General features: G+C 37.1%; 1 long non-coding RNA gene across 1 annotated transcript; it reads left to right on the plus strand.

The window, feature by feature from the left end:
* The first annotated feature begins 1,073 nt into the window (after positions 1–1,073).
* On the plus strand, positions 1,074–15,247 carry LOC143648037 (uncharacterized). The gene is made up of 4 exons (XR_013158336.1): positions 1,074–2,123; positions 4,714–4,801; positions 12,329–12,409; positions 14,759–15,247. It is a non-coding gene; the product is annotated as an uncharacterized LOC143648037 (long non-coding RNA).
* Positions 15,248–17,325: the final 2,078 nt, after the last annotated feature.

Consider the following 17,325-nt stretch of genomic DNA (forward strand, 5'->3'; position numbering starts at 1 on the left):
TTGTGAAACGAATACCTACACAAGGAACATGAGACACTAAGCAATCTGTGATTAACTCTGCATTGGGGTGTCTGGGAGACAATCAGAGAATGCCTGAAGTAGGGCAATCGAGTGAAGTAGGCATTTTCTAGTCACAAATTGGAAAGGAATCTGGAGAAAAAAAATAGTAAGAGCTGAGAAACCTTCCGAAACTATAAAATATGGTAATGTATTATCTTCTAGCAGATGCTGAATTACTTGCTGAACTTCGGTCATTTGAAACCCATTCCTGCATTTTATCAGTCTATGAAACAGGAATGAAGCGAAGGACTGTCTCTTCATGGGGCTGATTTCCTATTTCTTGCCTCCTGCTGCCTACCTCCAAGACATGTGGCTATTCATTACCCTCAGGGGGAGGCTGGAGAAAGGAAAGGGGGAAAAGTCAAATTAACTAATTAAGCAGTCCTCACTGAAGGTTTGGTTAGGGGAGGAGGTTGAAACTAATGGCTAAAATGAGTCTGTCAGATTTAATGAAACCCGTAGTCTGGGCTTCCCCATGACTCTATGAAGAGATGAGGATTTGCTTTAATTTGCTTTTTAATTGTGTCCCATCTGACACAAGCTCCCATACACTTAATTCAACAATAAAAACTTATAATGTACAGAAGATGCTAAAGAAAATAGCACCCATTTAACCTTAGGTGTTTGTTTCCTGGAAAAATGCTACTCTAAACAAAACCTCCATTAAAAAGTCTGTTCAATAAACTATATGTTCTTTTACAAAGATGCAACAGAAAAAATAACCCTCATTTCAATGCATATGTAGCAAATAAAACTACAATTAAAAAAAAACAACTAAATGTCACTGAGTTTTACTTTCAAGTGAAGGTACAGACATCAGCTTTAAAAATATTTTGTATTCATTAGAATTGCTCTCTGGATCATTCAACTTTAAACAATGCCTTGCAGAATGGAGAGCATTTCATTAGAGTTGATATGGTTGAAGGTTACTCAAAAAAGATATTATATTTGAAAGGAAATGTATTGACAAGTGTCATACTGAGGTGCTTTAGTCTCTTCTTTTTCACTTCCTTGGTGACAGAAAGATCCCCGCCCTAGAGTTATTGGGATGACTGAACCCATGACACCTGATCTTGGACAGAAGAAATCAGCAGCATTTTATCACTTATGCATACTCTCAGCCCTGGGAATGAGGAATTTGAGCACCACACAGGACCACATGGGTTGCCCTCTGGAAGAAGAGTGCAACTCCTGGTTTCTGCAGGAAGGTGTGGTTGGCTTGTTTGAATAATTTGGCAAGAATTGAAGCCCACCTTTCCAGGATAAGCAGCCCCTATGCCTGGTTCCAAGACAAGGAGCTTGTTTGGCCAGGGGACCTTAACTGTGGGAACAGAGAAGTGGGGACCCTGTGGTTCATCCACTTCAGGCACTCCTGATTTTGCCAGATGACAAGGCAACAGTTAAGATTGAGTCTTAATTTAGACCTTACACCGAATGAGAATTGAAAAGGATTAATTTCACACATCTTCAGAAAACAACCACATGACTAAGGTAGCACAGTTTCCACATCAACATGTTGCCTGCAACTCATGGTCTGCAAAATACTTGTGACTAGCTGTGCTGGTTTTAAATGATGTAGAAAAAACCATGTATTAATCTTAATCCCATTTTGCAAAGGCAGCTGTTTTTTTCTAATCCCATTCAGTATCATATGTTTGAAACTGTAATTAGCTCATCTTCCTGGAGATGTGATTTAATCAAGAGTGGTTGTTAAACTGGATTAGGTAGAGGCGTGTCTCCACCCACTTGGGTGGGTCTTGATTAGTTTCTGGAGTCCTATAAAAGAGGAAACATTTTGGAGCATGAGAGAGATTCAGAGAGAGCAGAGCAGAATGATATAGCCAAGAGAAGCAGAGTCTACCAGCCAGTGACCTTTGGAGATGAAAAAGGAAAATGCCTCCCAGGGAGCTTCATGAAAAAAGAAGCCAGGAGAAGAAGCTAGCAGATGATGCCGTGTTCAGTGTGTGCCCTTTCAGATGAGAGAGAAGTTCTTGACTGTGTTCACCATGTGCCTTTCCATTTGAGAGAGAAACTCTGAACTTCATCGGCCTTCTTGAACCAAGGTATCTTTCCCTGGATGGCTTTGATTGCACATTTCTATAGACCTGTTTTAATTGGGACATTTTCTTGGCCTTAGAACCGTAAACTAGCAACTTATTAAATTCCCCCTTTTAAAAGCCATTCTGTTTCTGGTATATTACATTCTGGCAGGTAGCAAACTAGAATACTGTCCATTAAGGAACTCCACATGTGTGTAAACTACATGTGGGTAAGGAAAATGTGGTGCAATTATTAAACAGCAGGAATCTAGTAAAGCACAAATGGAGTATTTTCACAATAGCAATAGTTTCTGGAAGGCTGGTAGAGAAGAGATGAGAGGGGATTATATTGATCTAAGTGAAAATAGTGATAGAAAAAATAGAACTCATAATAGAAGGCATTAATTTCTGAAATCTAGGGTAATCCATAAAAAGCTTTCAGGAAAAAAACATACTTAAATGACACGTTTGCAGAGCATGCATGAAACAGATGGTATCCACACGGATTTATGCAGTAGTATACTGGCATAGTGATAAGATATTCATATATAGTTGATGGGAGCTGCACTGTCAGAAGTTTGAGGACAATTATACTTAAACTGGAGTTTGAGACCTCATTGACTTCTGAACCAGGAAACGACTGATTTGCTTATTTTGGTTATCTGCAAATTTCTGAGTGGTCTACAGAGGTAACCAAATGATGGCTCCAAAATCAGTGGGATAATGAGATGCTTTTCATTTTTTTCGAAAGTGCATTTTCAGATATGAGATATATGGTTAATGAGCACTACCATAGTCTGATCGTAACTTTCAAATATAAAATGCTTTGATTGATGAGCACAATCATTATAGGAATTTCTGCCTTAGGAAAAAGTAGAATTTAAGGGAGCACAAATTATCTCCATTCCATCTGTGAATTACTACCGGGTCTCTATGCTCCTCAGATTGTTGTATTATATAGGAATACAGATATAAAGGATATAACAATTGATATCAATCAATAGTCTATTCTCAAGTGATCCACTGACCACTCATCTTTTATACTTCTCTGTAAGAATTAATCTGATTTCGTCAGTTTGTCACTCTTTAATATAAAGCACTGCAGTGGCAAAAGTTTTTGATTGAAGTGTCAGGGCTCTTGGCTTAATTCATACTGGCATATAAACATAACCTTTAATTACTTTGTGGGCAAAGCATGGGTGTGGTTCCTACTAGATACTTATAAACCATGAGGCTGGTTGGGGACTGCTTTCCTTGGAAATGGACTAAGGGTAAAGCAGCCACTTGAGAGTTTTAACAATCCCTTTCCAGCTTACATCCAAATAGGTTGTATCAATTTATATTGCTAACAGCAATGAATGTGTAATAAATGGAAATTGAGGATGTTAGCCACCTCTTTTAAATATTCTTATTTGTCTACCAGATATACAATGAAATGGCAAATTGTTTTCATTTTTGTTTCTTTGAATACCAGTGAGGAAAATATCTCCAAGGTTTTGTTTCCTCTTCCTCTTGACCAAGTTATTTGTTCATATTATTTACCCATTCATCTGCTGAAATCTTACCATTTTCCTTATATTTGTGAACCAGCTTGTGATGAACTAAAGATATCAACTTTTATATACTTTTATTATATTCAATACAAGCACTTCACATTCACTTTCCTTTATATTTTAGTCATGTTTCTCTTTAATCACATGGAAGTGTAATTTTACACACTTCCAAATTTGACTTTCCTTTAATCATTTCTTCTGATGCTTCAAAAGTCATTCTTTTTTTAATATATCTATCCTATATTTTCTTTAAGTTAAAAGATCCTCTACAGTATATTTTAGACAATGTTCTTTTAGATTGAACTTTTTTTATCTTTTAGATAGAACAATTATCTCAAGACAATCATTAAATAACTTTTTTTTCTGGTTCCCTGTTTTGTATGATTTATTTTATTGAAGAAAGGAACATGTATATGTATATGCATGTATATATATTATATATATGAGAGAGAGAGATTGGAAAGAGATCTATAGTTATCCGCTAAATATCATTTTTCAAGGTGTACGTCAAGGTTGGAAATATGTTCTGGTCAATGAGATGTAAATAGAAGTCAATGAATAAAGCACTTGAAAAGCAATTTAAAAGGGATCATACTGTGCTGACACTTGTCTTTTAGCTTTTCATTTTATTTTTTCCTCCATCTTGTGTGGAATACAGATTTGATACCTAGGGGTAGAATGTCCACTTAGGAGACATGAGTAGAAAAGTCACACACTAAGTTTTGTGGACTAGAAGCCTGCAAGTGGGTCCTTAATGACATCAGGGAGCAGTTGCACCAGCCTGGGGTACCTACCTTGTGATGTTAAGAGCCTCTAGCTGAAGGCAAGTCTAATGGGTGCATTTAGTCCTCTCCCAGGTTGTGGGGCTTTTTCTCCCACTGAAGATGGCAAATTGGTCCTACTTCTGGCTTCAACCACTACTGACCAGTTTATTCTTCTAAGTGCCACAAGATAGTATGATGCTTTATGAAGAGGCTTTAATTTTAAAGATATAAGAGATCTAAGTAAAACTGGGCAGAACCTAACCCCTAACATAGAAAATATGTTTATCTAAACCACAGGACAAAAACTATGACCAAGCCACAGCCAGTGACACAAAGAGCCCACATTTCGTGGGCGAGGAAGGTGTATATGAAGATTACTGCACTGGTAAGTGCAATAGAAGTAAGGCTCACAAAGTTTGCCCCAAGCTCTATTCAAAATCTGCTTCTCCTTATTTCCTGTTTCTTTCCCAGACAGCTTAGTTCACTCACCCCAGATGCAAATTTTAGAATACTCCTCCTTTAACCACATCATAACCAATCCAACTTCTCAACTGTTCTTAAGTGTTCATCACAAACGTGTCCATTTACCTTGCCAGTGCTTGTATTCAGCGGCCCCGATACCTCATTGCACTCGCCTGTTATCTGGTCTTCCTGCGGTTATTTTTTATGAACTCCTTTCTAATATCGTACATGCTGAAAACGTCATTATTCTAAAAATTGCTTAAATATATAATTTTCTCTGCCTCACATTCGTTCTTAGTTTCCTAATCACCCACCTAACAAAACTTAGCTCTTTAAGATGACTGATAAAGGCCCATCACCAGCCTACCTGCCAACACCTTAGGCACTGGCCACATTGAACATCCAGGAGTTCTCTACCACCACAGTTTCTCATGACCCCTCCCTACGCCATGGAAACACAAAGCCCTTGTGTTTCCTTCTCTTTTCTGACTTCTGCTTCCCAATTGCTCAATGCAACATTCTTTGTGAAGGCTTTCCTTATCTTGATGTTAGTTGCTCTATTTTCTCCTAGCTGACATTTTTCTTCCTTCCTTTTCTTCCTCCCTCCTCCTCTACCTCTACCCTCTTTCCCTCTCTTCTACCTTCCTTCCCTCCCTCTCTCCCTTCCTTTCTTCCTTCCTTCTTTTCCTCTTCCTTTCTTTTTGTCTCTGCAGCTTTACCCCCAACTCTGTCTCTCCATTTACTCAATGTACTATAATTATTTCTGAATGTAATTCTATTTCCAAAAAGGTTGAGTTCCTTGCAGTGGAAAACTTCATGTTTTAAAGGAGTTCTTATGCAGAAAATATGATCCACATGTAATTTCATCATATAAGAAAGATTGTAGGCATTTAACATTACTGTTTAAAAAGTATCTTATATACTTCAGGAAACAGTATTAATAATAATAGTAATAAATAATACCCATGATTGCATTACTGTGTGACAGGTTTTATGTAATAACAGCGGGCAGTAATATGTATTCATACATTTATAGTGTATATAGTAATATATACATTATACAGTGGGATAATAGCCCAAGTATATTTATTTTTAAAGTTTCATATTTTTTTTTGTCACAGAGTTGAATTTGTATACACTGAGTATATCTCTGTGGTGATACCATTGTATTCTCTAGTTCTTTCCTTATTGTTCTCATTTTTATTAGAATTTATTATTTTATCTTTTGTAGTGGGTTTAGTGCATAGGATCAGGGGTAAATCTAATAAAGCTATTCAGACTTCACCAACATTTTCTCAGCAGGCCCAGATTTCCCTGCTCTGAAACCTGCAAATGTATCCTTTCCAATTCCCAGATATTCATTAAGAGGCAGAAGGCATTCTTCTTTTCAGATTTCAACTCCCTCTCCCCAAGAGCAGTTTCATACTAGCCTTGCTGGCACAATACATATTCCCTCCCCACAGTTTGCCCGTTCGAAACCTTGGAAACAAAATGTTTGCTTATGAGTTGTTTTCAGCCACCCCAAACTCAAAAGGCTGAGAACTGCCCCCTGGTGGTAAGAAATACAAAGTTTTATATTCCTCCTAGAGAAATAAAACAGACAAAACACACACACCAACCTTTCACTCCTTCTTAAAGAGAACGTGGCCATGAAAACAAAGGGAGTTGCGATTTTTCAGCGTCACCCTGATATTTTAACTTCTCAGTTATACTCGCTGCTGTATATGTCAACTGCAAATTCTGATTCTTTTGTTCTGATTACCTGCTTAAACAGCTCTTGGGTCTGGCCCGGCAAACGGGCCAAGTGTGGCCACAGAAATGCTTGGATAAAGAGCAATCCTAAATGCAGATCCAGCAGGCAGGGCACCAAACTCTAGGATCAAATTCTGTTTCTATGAACTCTGTACTCCCAAGCAATTTGGAATTAAGGACCATGGACAAAGAGTTAATTTGGCATTTCCAACTCTTCCCAAGCCACATTTAGGCCTCTGTCATCTAAAACTGCCAGAGGTCTCCTGTAAGATCCTTCTGGATGATTTGACTTTGCTTTACTTTTCTCAGGTAATAAATTTCCAGGGAAGAAGTATGGTGTTACTTAAGTAGTAGTTCTCAACTAGAGTCAATTTTGGTTCACCAAGAGAAGTTTGGTGACATCTGCTATCTAATGGGTAGAGGCCAGGAAGGTTGCTAAGTATCTTACAATGCACAGGACAGACACCCCTAAAATTCTCTGATCTGAAATGTGAATAGTAACCAAATTGAGAAATCCCCTTGTACAGGTTCAGAGGGTAGGTTTCAGAGTCAATCACACTTGATTCATATTTTACATCTACCTTAGGGTCATATTATAGCTAAATGAGCTAATCCATATAAAGCACTTATCACAGTGTTCCCAGAATAAGCACTCAACATATGTTATTATTTTTAATACTATTTCTATTACCGTCTTTGAATTCAAGAGGAATAAAGAACTTTGCAAGTTAAAATAAGAGAAAAACATATTTAGGAAAGGTAATAAAAATATTTAGTTTCACACCACACATGCGTGTGCATGTGAAATTTTAAATATCCTAAATTATTCGCAGGCTCTTTTTTCATTGCTACACATTGACACATTTGGCTTTAGCAGCATCTCTCACACTGGAAAGTGTCCCTCAAGTGTTTCTATGTTTTACTAAAGAGATGACTCAGTGTACCTGCAAACAATTACTTTAAAATAATTGCCTAATAATATCAAACATAATGTTTCTCTCCTGTTTCGGTTCCCCTTGATCGATAGCCAATATTCTTAGAGCTGTCAGAAGGTCTCTATTCACTGTGCCCATGGATGACATCTCATGAAATACCTCATGCCCATCCCACACTTGCTATCTCCAGGTGCACTACCTGTTCTTTGGGCCTCAGAGCCCAGCAGAGTCCTCTCCCCAGTTCCGAGCACCCAGGAATCTCACAAAATTTCTCATGAAAGTAAACTCCTTTGATTTATTTTCTTGGGTCTTTATTTCTTATAAGGAAAGTCTCATAGGCTTGATAAAAGTGCCTCTTCATAGTAAGAGAAAATCATTCCAACGCTGCCCTGTCTCTACACCTCTTAAAAAAATCTTCGTCATCTATAACTTAATCTTAATCAAAATATACAGACAAAACAATGATTCTGGAGCTATAAGTCAATTAAAATATGAATTTATAGTCTCAAAGAGCAAACAACTTTATATATTTACTATGATAATATAATAGAAACTTGTTTCATATCTATGTAACTGAAGGGCTTATTCTGGTGATTTAGAAAATACAATGGCTCAGACCACCATTGAGGCATATCAAAGTGTGTCTCTTAGAATAGAAAACCAATGATGAGTTCTCTTCTCCCTCTACACCACTTTTCCAATCCATCCTATGTCAGGATTTGGTTAGCTAGAATACCTAAGTGCAGCGTTCATTCAGAATACTCATGTATTTTGTGTGTGTAGTCCTCACTTTTGCAGGGCGGCAATAATGTCCTACTTCATATTAGTTTATCTACTCTTCCTGGCCAAAGTCATGGAACCAGGGACTTTGGAATTGGAAATGGACCTTTTGGGCTATTGAGTTTTAAATTTAGATCTGAGGAAAAGGCAACCCAAATACATGAGTAGCAAAAACAGTTCCCGTGTCCAGAACTCAATCCCACATCTCCAGTTTGGTGTCCCCATAGCAGCAGGGGAGAGAGATGAGTTATTTAACTAAGAAAAAGACTGTAGTGTAAACTGGCTGACCTATGAAAGGAAGGCTTATGTGTTTTGGGTTTTGAAGTTGAAATTATATAAAATATAAGTCATCACGTTATTAATATGTGGGTTATTAGTCTAGGCCAGTACCTACAACAAAACTGGAAAGCAATATTTCCAGATTATTTCTTTTCAATGCCAAATTTTGTCAGGTTTCTCATTTAGTCATAAAAACCTAAGTTTTAAAAAGGTCTGAAAGGGTGTATCATCAACCCTCTGATATGCAGTGTTTGGAAACCTCTACTGTATCTTCAAGAGGGAATATTCCGCCAATGCTTTTGAATCATTCTGGAGAAGATACATTTGGTTAAGTAGTCAGTCCCCTTCCCCTTCCTTCTGTCTAATGGCAGAGTTCTGATTTCCAAATGAACCTTTCCAAGATCTAGGAATGTGTATTGTAGGATCTTTGTCCTCTGCCAGCAATGGGATTAGGCATGGGCAGGTGACCCCGTTCTAAACAGTGGGACCTACGTTCGCATTTTTCAGGAGACGGGAGCTCCTCTCCTCTTTGGTCAGATATTTTGTCTCTGTTTGATGCCTGACACGATGACAACACTATGAAGCAAGCCAGTGCACTACATATAATAGTGAAGCTGACAAAATAAGAATTCTGGATGCTTAATAACACGATAGTGCTATCAAATTGATCCTGAATACTCTCTACCACTGGACTCCTTTTTTTTTTTTGCATGGGCAGCCACTGGGAATCAAACCTGGGTCTTCGGCGTGGCAGGAGAGAATTCTGCCTGCTGAGCCACTGCGACCCACCCTGGACTCCATTTTTCATGTGATAATAAGCACTTGTCATTTATGTATAAGGAGGTTAGTTATTCAGCTACCTGAGACCACACACACTCTAACTAAATGCTATCTATTTTAAGGGGCTTGCTTTTCAGACAGCACTTTCAAGGAGTTTTGCTTGTAGATAGTTTTTGTCAGTTAATAAATTGAATCTACCTCCCTTTAATCTCCACTCATTGATTCTAGGGAAGTCCACCAAGTCTACGAAGTCACATAGAACAATTCCAACAAAGCAGACCAGGATTTAGTTTTTGTATGGAGGGATGTAAATGTGTGTAAGATATAGTCGGTGCCTTTATTTCCTGAATAGAGCCATGACTCACATCTACTATAACATAATGTCAGTAATTCGAGATAAAGTGTATGGAGAATTCATAACAATTTAAGGTTAGTTTTAGCTGGTCCATTAGGGAAAACCAAAAAGAAAAGATAATGTCTGGGCCGAACCCTAAAAATGAAGTGATATTTATACATATAAATTCAGGAAAGTGGGATGAGAAGGCAAATAAAAAAAGGGACTCCAATACTTTAGGTAGAGAGGAGTGGCTTAGATTGGGCCATGTGACAACAAAAGAAAAATCCTATGTCCCTGGGGAAATATGAAAAAATCACATAGGAAATCATGTAAGAAATCTTGGAGTGAGAAGGAGAGATACCATCGTTTCTGGCTCCATTGGCTCTGTGAGGTTTGGCTGTTTCTCATGCATCTTGAAATTCCTATTAATTCTTCTTTTTAAGAAGCTTAAAGGGATTCTTCTTTTATAACTAATTAATCCTGACTAAAACAAACATGTACAAAGGATAAAACTGCTCATGTGTGGGGCATGCAATATATGTGCATATATATTGCATAAATGTTATGATGCATGCGATCCCTAATTATTTCAGAGAATCAGCACTTATGTTTTGCAAGGTTATTTCTGAAACTAAAAATGAAAACATATATATATATATATTTTATATCCTTGAAGTGATGAACATTTAATGCAAAACTATACATAAAATGTTTATAAATAAGAATTATAATTGAAGACGTAATATAGGTTGAATGCTGCTTGAAATTATTCTGAGACATTTAAATCTTATGAAGATGGCAACTACAGAAAATTAATGAAAACTTCCAATTCATATAAAAATATATGTAACTGTATGTGCTGAGCATATGTATGTCCTCTCATGTATGTCGTATGTCATACGATAGTCCTTAAGTACGTTTCGTTAGTTTCTCTGCAAATAAATATATGTCCTATATATCATATGTCATATATATATATATGAGATCCTAATTATGTATTTGGGTTATATTCTCTACCAATGTTCAATGCTAACTAATCTCTAAAAGGAGATATACAGTATGAGAAATATTATTTTGGAAAAACAAAAAAACTATTTGTGTTAAATTGCTAGGAAACTAAAGTAGAATTCTGTAGTTTTCATGATCCCATGAATAGTTAGGCATAACTGGTCAAATTCCAGCAACAAAGAAAACCAGAATTTTAAAATAAAAGGGAAATAGAGTGATATTATTCTTTTACACCCACACACTCACGCACACTCACATACCTAATTCCCTCTACCTTACTTAGCCAATAATTAGCAAAATTTGACCCTTGTTGTACAAATGGTTAATGTCAAGTTGCCACCTACATCTATTTAACTTGGGATGTAGGCTTGGAAAAACAGGACTGTGAGACCAACACATCATTTGCTACCATTTTATTGTGGTGAGGGATAAACCTGAAGAAAGGGGTTTTTTGTTTGTTTTTTAATCGTCAATGGTAAGTATGAACATGTGGTTTTAAACCATTTTTTTTAAGACCAGCAATCTATGTTTGCCTGAAATAAAATATTTATTTCCAGGTACAAATTAGCTAGGTAAAGTGAATTTTTGACACATGAGAATGTCCAAGTTCTTGTCCAAATATGCTTTTGAATCCTTCTTTTTGGACAGAAAATATTTATTTACTATGGGTTAGAAAATAAATATGAAAATTGATTATAGACATTTTAAAATAAAAAGCTTATGCAGACACTAAGATTTTTGGAAAGGGATATAAATGTGTGTGATTAATATATTTTGTTTATGGGTAGTTATCAAAAAAAAGTTCAGGGAAGCTATATAGAAGAGGTAAGAAGGATTCTGGTATTTATGGCTCCACCTTGGACTTAATCAAACCAAAGAGACATTTTTAAATAATTGGGACTATTCATTCTTTCAAATTTCTTATTAATGACAATTGTCATATCCTGATGAATACTGACCTTCCAATTGCTTTGATTTCTTACCCTTATCACATTCCTGGATATTAATAGTATCTCCAATGGAACCCGATGGGGACAGTTCCCATATTCTAAACCGCTAAATTCATAACAACTATTCAATTTTTAGGAATATGTCAAAACAACACAAGTGAATAGTCTGAATAATATTAAGTTAATCCCCAAACCCATATTTAGAATCCTTAGAGTCTGGTGAGCTGACTGTTATCCTACGGCATATGGAGATTCCTCTAGCCTGGGTCAGCCTGGCCTAAACCTTGGTACCAGCAGACCCCAAGACTTCCTGGGTCCCCTTCCCCAAGATTTCATTCTGTCCTTTGACTTTGAGATTTCATCATATAGGCACTGAAAAGAATGCAACCTTAAGCTTTTCACTTTAATTTTCTCATTTATTACATGGAGATAATAGTACCTACCCTGTAGGATTGTTGCATGGATTTAGTTAACTAACAGAAAGTAGGAAGAATCTAGAACAAGGAGAAGTGGGAACAGCAAACCATTCTGAAAAAGTTCCACCAACAAAGAAAGACAAAGAGATAAGACAATGGAAGATACGTTCTCAAGGTGTTCTAACCTTTTTTCTGTTAAAACTCAAACCCCAGGCAAATCACCAAACTCCCCAGGACTTTCTAACAGAGGTACTTAAGGAAAAAGACAGAAGCTGAACAAAGGATTTCTGAAAGGTACATAACCTCAAAAATTAATGGTTCTTGATGCTTTGTATACAAAAATAAAACAAACATGTATCAGTTTGCTTACATTGTTCTCAGAAAGTAAAGAACTGGTCCAAATAAGCTTTTTAAACCTCTATAGAGTCATGTGTAAAATACATGCTCAACAGATAAATGTTTGTTGATCAAAATATCAAACTAGCACAGCTTACTGTGATATATATCGCTATGTCATTGGATGCCTTCAGATAAGAAAAGTTCAATTCTTGCCTATATAATTTTTATGTCTATAGTACTGAACTAGCATGACAAACAAAAGAGTGTTTCCTTATTATCCATTGTGACCAGTTTGGTGTCCTTAGAGAGAGGTAATCTTGATATATGCTATTGCTTCTAATGCATCTTTGTCTTATTCACTGCATATGCTACCAAGTCACATGTAATATATGTGTTCAATAAATATTTGGTCCTTGAGAACAAAGGATTGAAGAAACAAGGAACTTAGAACATATAATACTAAGGCTTTAAGTTAGGGAAGCAAAGTTATCTAACACAAATATTTTTCCAAGTTCTGGAAATATAGAAGAAAATAATCAAATGAACAAGCAAACAAGAAATAATTTCTGAAGTTTTGCAGTCTTAGGTTCAATCTGAGCATTGTTGGGACCATAGAGCACATCTCGTCATTTTCTTCTAGTAGCCCCTTTACCACTTCTGCCAACTTTCAATTATTCTTTTAAAGTCATATCCTTGTGTATAGCACTTAAGACACAAACATGAACAAATTAGACATATTGTGCAGAATTATTTATTTTGTTTTAAGCAAAATGATTCTACCATATTAACCTTTGTGTTCTGCAGTGATACAAGGAGGATATGTGGTACCTTTAAAAGGTAAATAATTTAGCAAGGAAAGGGATTCAGCAATCCCTTTCTTGTCATTTACCAAAATAAAAAGAAAAAAAAAGTTATTAGTAACTTCTTGCTTAAGTTTCCTATCAGTAAATCAACATAAAAAATAAATAGGGTGCACAGGTGGTTCAGTGGTAGAATGCTCGCCTTCCATGCAGGGGACCCAGGTTCGATTCCCGGACCATGCACCCAAAAATAAATAGATAGATAAATAAATAAATAAATACCTATAGCAAGAGTTGCCTTTCTAACTAGGAATAGATAACCAAAGCCTAGTAAACTTGTGCTAAATGAATGTTGTCCCAGAGGATTTCATTCACTTCCTTAAAAAGTTAAGTGTCTACTTGCTCTGCTGTGGACACTCTCCCTTAGATTTTGAACATTGATGGAGGGTAAAAAGTATTGTTAGAAATTAAATGGCCAATATTCACATTCAAAACCTCATGTAGCCAGAAAGCACTTTGGTTTGTCAGTCATTATATCAGATATGTCAATGCAGGCATTATCCACTGTCTGATGGGATGTGTCATATTTTATCTGCAATGTCTACTGTATATACTTATCGAAGCTAGAGGGCTGAAAAGTTGGATGGGTATATGAATTAAGTCTTGGATTATAGATTTTTCCTTAAGGAAAAAAAATCACCATATGACAGTTCTATGCTATGAGTTTAGCACTGATTAACTGGATTCATTACAGCCTTTAAGCTTTAGTGAATGCTCTGTGATAAGGGTGCTAGAATTTCTGTTCACTACTTGAAAATTTATGAGGGAAATATTTTGTAAAAAGACAATGTCCCTGAGGCCTTCCACCGAGTGTGACCCAGTCCACTAGTTCGCTGAAGCCTACAGTGGCTCAAGGGAAATCTTAATGAAATCAAGTCCTTTAGCAATTAAAATCGAAAAGGAAAATAAACACACTAACCTGAGCTCAATTCTATATAGGCCGCTGGAATTTTTATTTAAATCATTCTTTGCAAAATGCAATCTTACAGTATAAGTAATGCATGAGAACATTTGCATTGAAATAAATTCACAAACAACTGATAAGGAGAAATAAATGAACACCTCTGTCTACCCACTTCCCAGAACACTTATTTTTTTTTCAAATCTCTCACTTCCCATAGATAAGCATCATTACTCATTTGCTGTGTATTTGTTTCCAAACCCTTTTCTATGCATTTTCATATTTTTATGAATATTTAGATAACTTTCAATGTTTGTTATTCCATCTTTCCCTCTCTTCCTCAACCTGCTCCTTCCTCTTTATATAGAAGGTATATTGCTTGCACCCTTCTGCCATTGCTTTTTTCTTAATCTCCTATTAGCAATATGTCCTGAAGATTACTCCATGTCATTATATAGGAACCTAAAACATTTTTGTCACTGTGGCTTGGTATTAGATAGAGTGACTCTAATTCTTTTTTTTTTTTTTTTTTAATCTTTGTAGCACGGATTGAATTAATTTTACTTCCTCGTTCATGATATATTATCATCATTGGTCTTTGCAAGACCCCCTCATTTACTGTGGTAGTTAGACTCAGTTGTCAACTTGGCCAGGTGAGCGCACCTAGTTCTGTTGCTGCGGACATGAGCCAATGGTATGTGAACCTCAACTGTTGCTGATTACATCTGCAGTCTGTTAGGAGGCATGCCTGCTGCAATGAAGGACATTTGACTTAATTGGCTGGTGCTTACATGAGAGACCACAACGTAGCACAGCCCAAGCAGCTCAGCATTCCTCATCTCAGCACTCGCAGCTCAGCCCAGGCCTTTGGAGGTGCAGAAAGGAATCACCCCGGGGAAAGTTGTTGGAACCCAGAGGCCTGGAGAGAAGGCCCCAGAGAATATCCTGAGCCTTCCCACGTAAGAAAGAACCTCAGATGAAAGTTAGCTGCCTTTCCTCTGAAGAACTAACGAAATAAATCCCCTTTTATTAAAAGCCAATCTGTCTCTGGTGTGTTGCATTCCGGCAGCTAGCAAACTAGAACATTTCCTTTGACTTGTCAACTTCCCATCCTGATTGTCCTGAAGGTACTAAGTTGACGTTGCATCTTTTTGTCCTGGGGTATGTCATGATCCTTCTAGGACATTGTAGGAATGAGAAGAATGCACGTATAAATCTATGTCCCCAACATTTTTCTCAGGCAATTTTTAGGTTCTGAGCTTCCTGCTCTATGTTGTGACTTTCCCACACATGGACACGATCATTTCTTAATCTTTAGGTTCTTCCCATACCTCTCTCTTTTCAGTGACATCTCCAGGGCTCACTTTGAGAGAGAGAGAGAGAGAGAGAGAAGATCCCATATCGGTTATCTGTCTTATGTCAGCTCCTATCATACATTCCATTAATGATGCCCATGTACCTGGTTTCTGATTATTTGCTTTAATGACACTGTTGAATGAAAATCCTTAAACATGGATCATGTGTGCATGTGCACATATTCATCTAGAATAGTAATAACAGGGCTAGCATTTTTGGACGGGCAGTTTGCCCTCCATTTGCTGATTCTTTTGTGTTATTTCTTAATTGGTTCAGAAGTTGCTAACAAAAGAAATACTATATTTTGGGCCACTATAAAACCCTAACAAATAAATGCAGATGAAATATTATGATAGAGAAAGCCTAAGGTCATATAGGAACACAGAGTAGGGCTCCAGAATATAGGATATTTGTAGCAGATCACTAACTTTGGATCATACAATTCTTATTTGTGGCCTATGTTTTCTTTTTGATTTGCTTGTTTCCAGTAATGCACCAGTTTTGCTTTTGCATCAGACTTCTTTTGCACTGAAATTATAATCAATAGAGAGGGATTCATTATAGTGTGACCCATCAGGAGGTATGAGGTAGAGACTCACAACATGGGTTTTTGGAGGCAGGATCACAGAAAAGACCTGAAGAATTTCCTTTTTTGAAAAAATCAAATGTGTCTGTCCAGACACATAAAATTGCATGCATAAAGATTTTAAAGACGGAGTCTAAAATGGAAACTATATAGCATAGACATATGGAGTTAACTTAGAAAAGCAAAGTCAGTCCTTGATGGTTATTGCATTATTTTCTCTTTGTTTAAAACCTACTGTAATGTGTTCTGCTTTGGGATGCTGAGATTGGGAATCTGGAAATTATTTCAGAATAATTTCTCCTATGTCAGCTACAATTTGGCAAATTCTGTCAACAGAGGGCACTAGAGGGCAACTGGAAAGTTAGAGGACAAAGGGGCTTGCCTTCTTGCTTTGGTTTTCTGTCCCTGATACAATCACCCTGGCAATGACAGTTGGTTCCAGTCTCTCCTTCCCCACTTCTGATTCTCAGGACTAGACTGAGCCCTCTTTCTACCCCACCCTCTCCAGAGAGGCCGACATCAACCAAGCAGTGTCTCCTCCTCACAGGTCTGGGACCCAGATCCATGACCTTTCTTCTCGAACTTCCACCAGCTTACCAGTACCCCTCTTCAGATGTCATGCAGAGTTTCTAGATTCTAACAACCTCCTAGTCCTAGATTCAGAACTACTTCCAGCAATTACCATCCCAGCCACTGCAACATTTCCTGGTTACCTTAGCAGTCCTTTGATAGTTCTTTAATATTTTTTATACTAAATAGTCATAATTTTTGTACTCCTGCATAGACCCAGAGCAGTAGCCAATGCCAGTCTGACTATATATACTCAGGAAAATAAGTTTAGCCTCCAAATGGTAATTTTTTATGGCCATTCTGGGTCCACGGTTAAGTTATGGCAACTGATCCAATATCCAAATGAGATGGAGAACGTCAGCATTGCCCTTTCACCCAGCTCTGTAGTCAAGTGAACACACTGATGTTCAGCAGAACTTTCAGAAATAAAATGCTGGAAAAACAACTCAAAGAGCATATTCATTGTAGTATGTCTTCATCTGTAATTAGAGCAAGGGCCGAAAGTGGATATCTCAGCAGTATGATCCGGGCGCTGAGAACTTAGCTTAATGAAATCATACACTATTTATTATTGTTTTGTTCAAGGATGTTATTATAC

Source organism: Tamandua tetradactyla, chromosome 10, assembly GCF_023851605.1.
Source record: "Tamandua tetradactyla isolate mTamTet1 chromosome 10, mTamTet1.pri, whole genome shotgun sequence".
Lineage (NCBI taxonomy): Eukaryota > Metazoa > Chordata > Mammalia > Pilosa > Myrmecophagidae > Tamandua > Tamandua tetradactyla.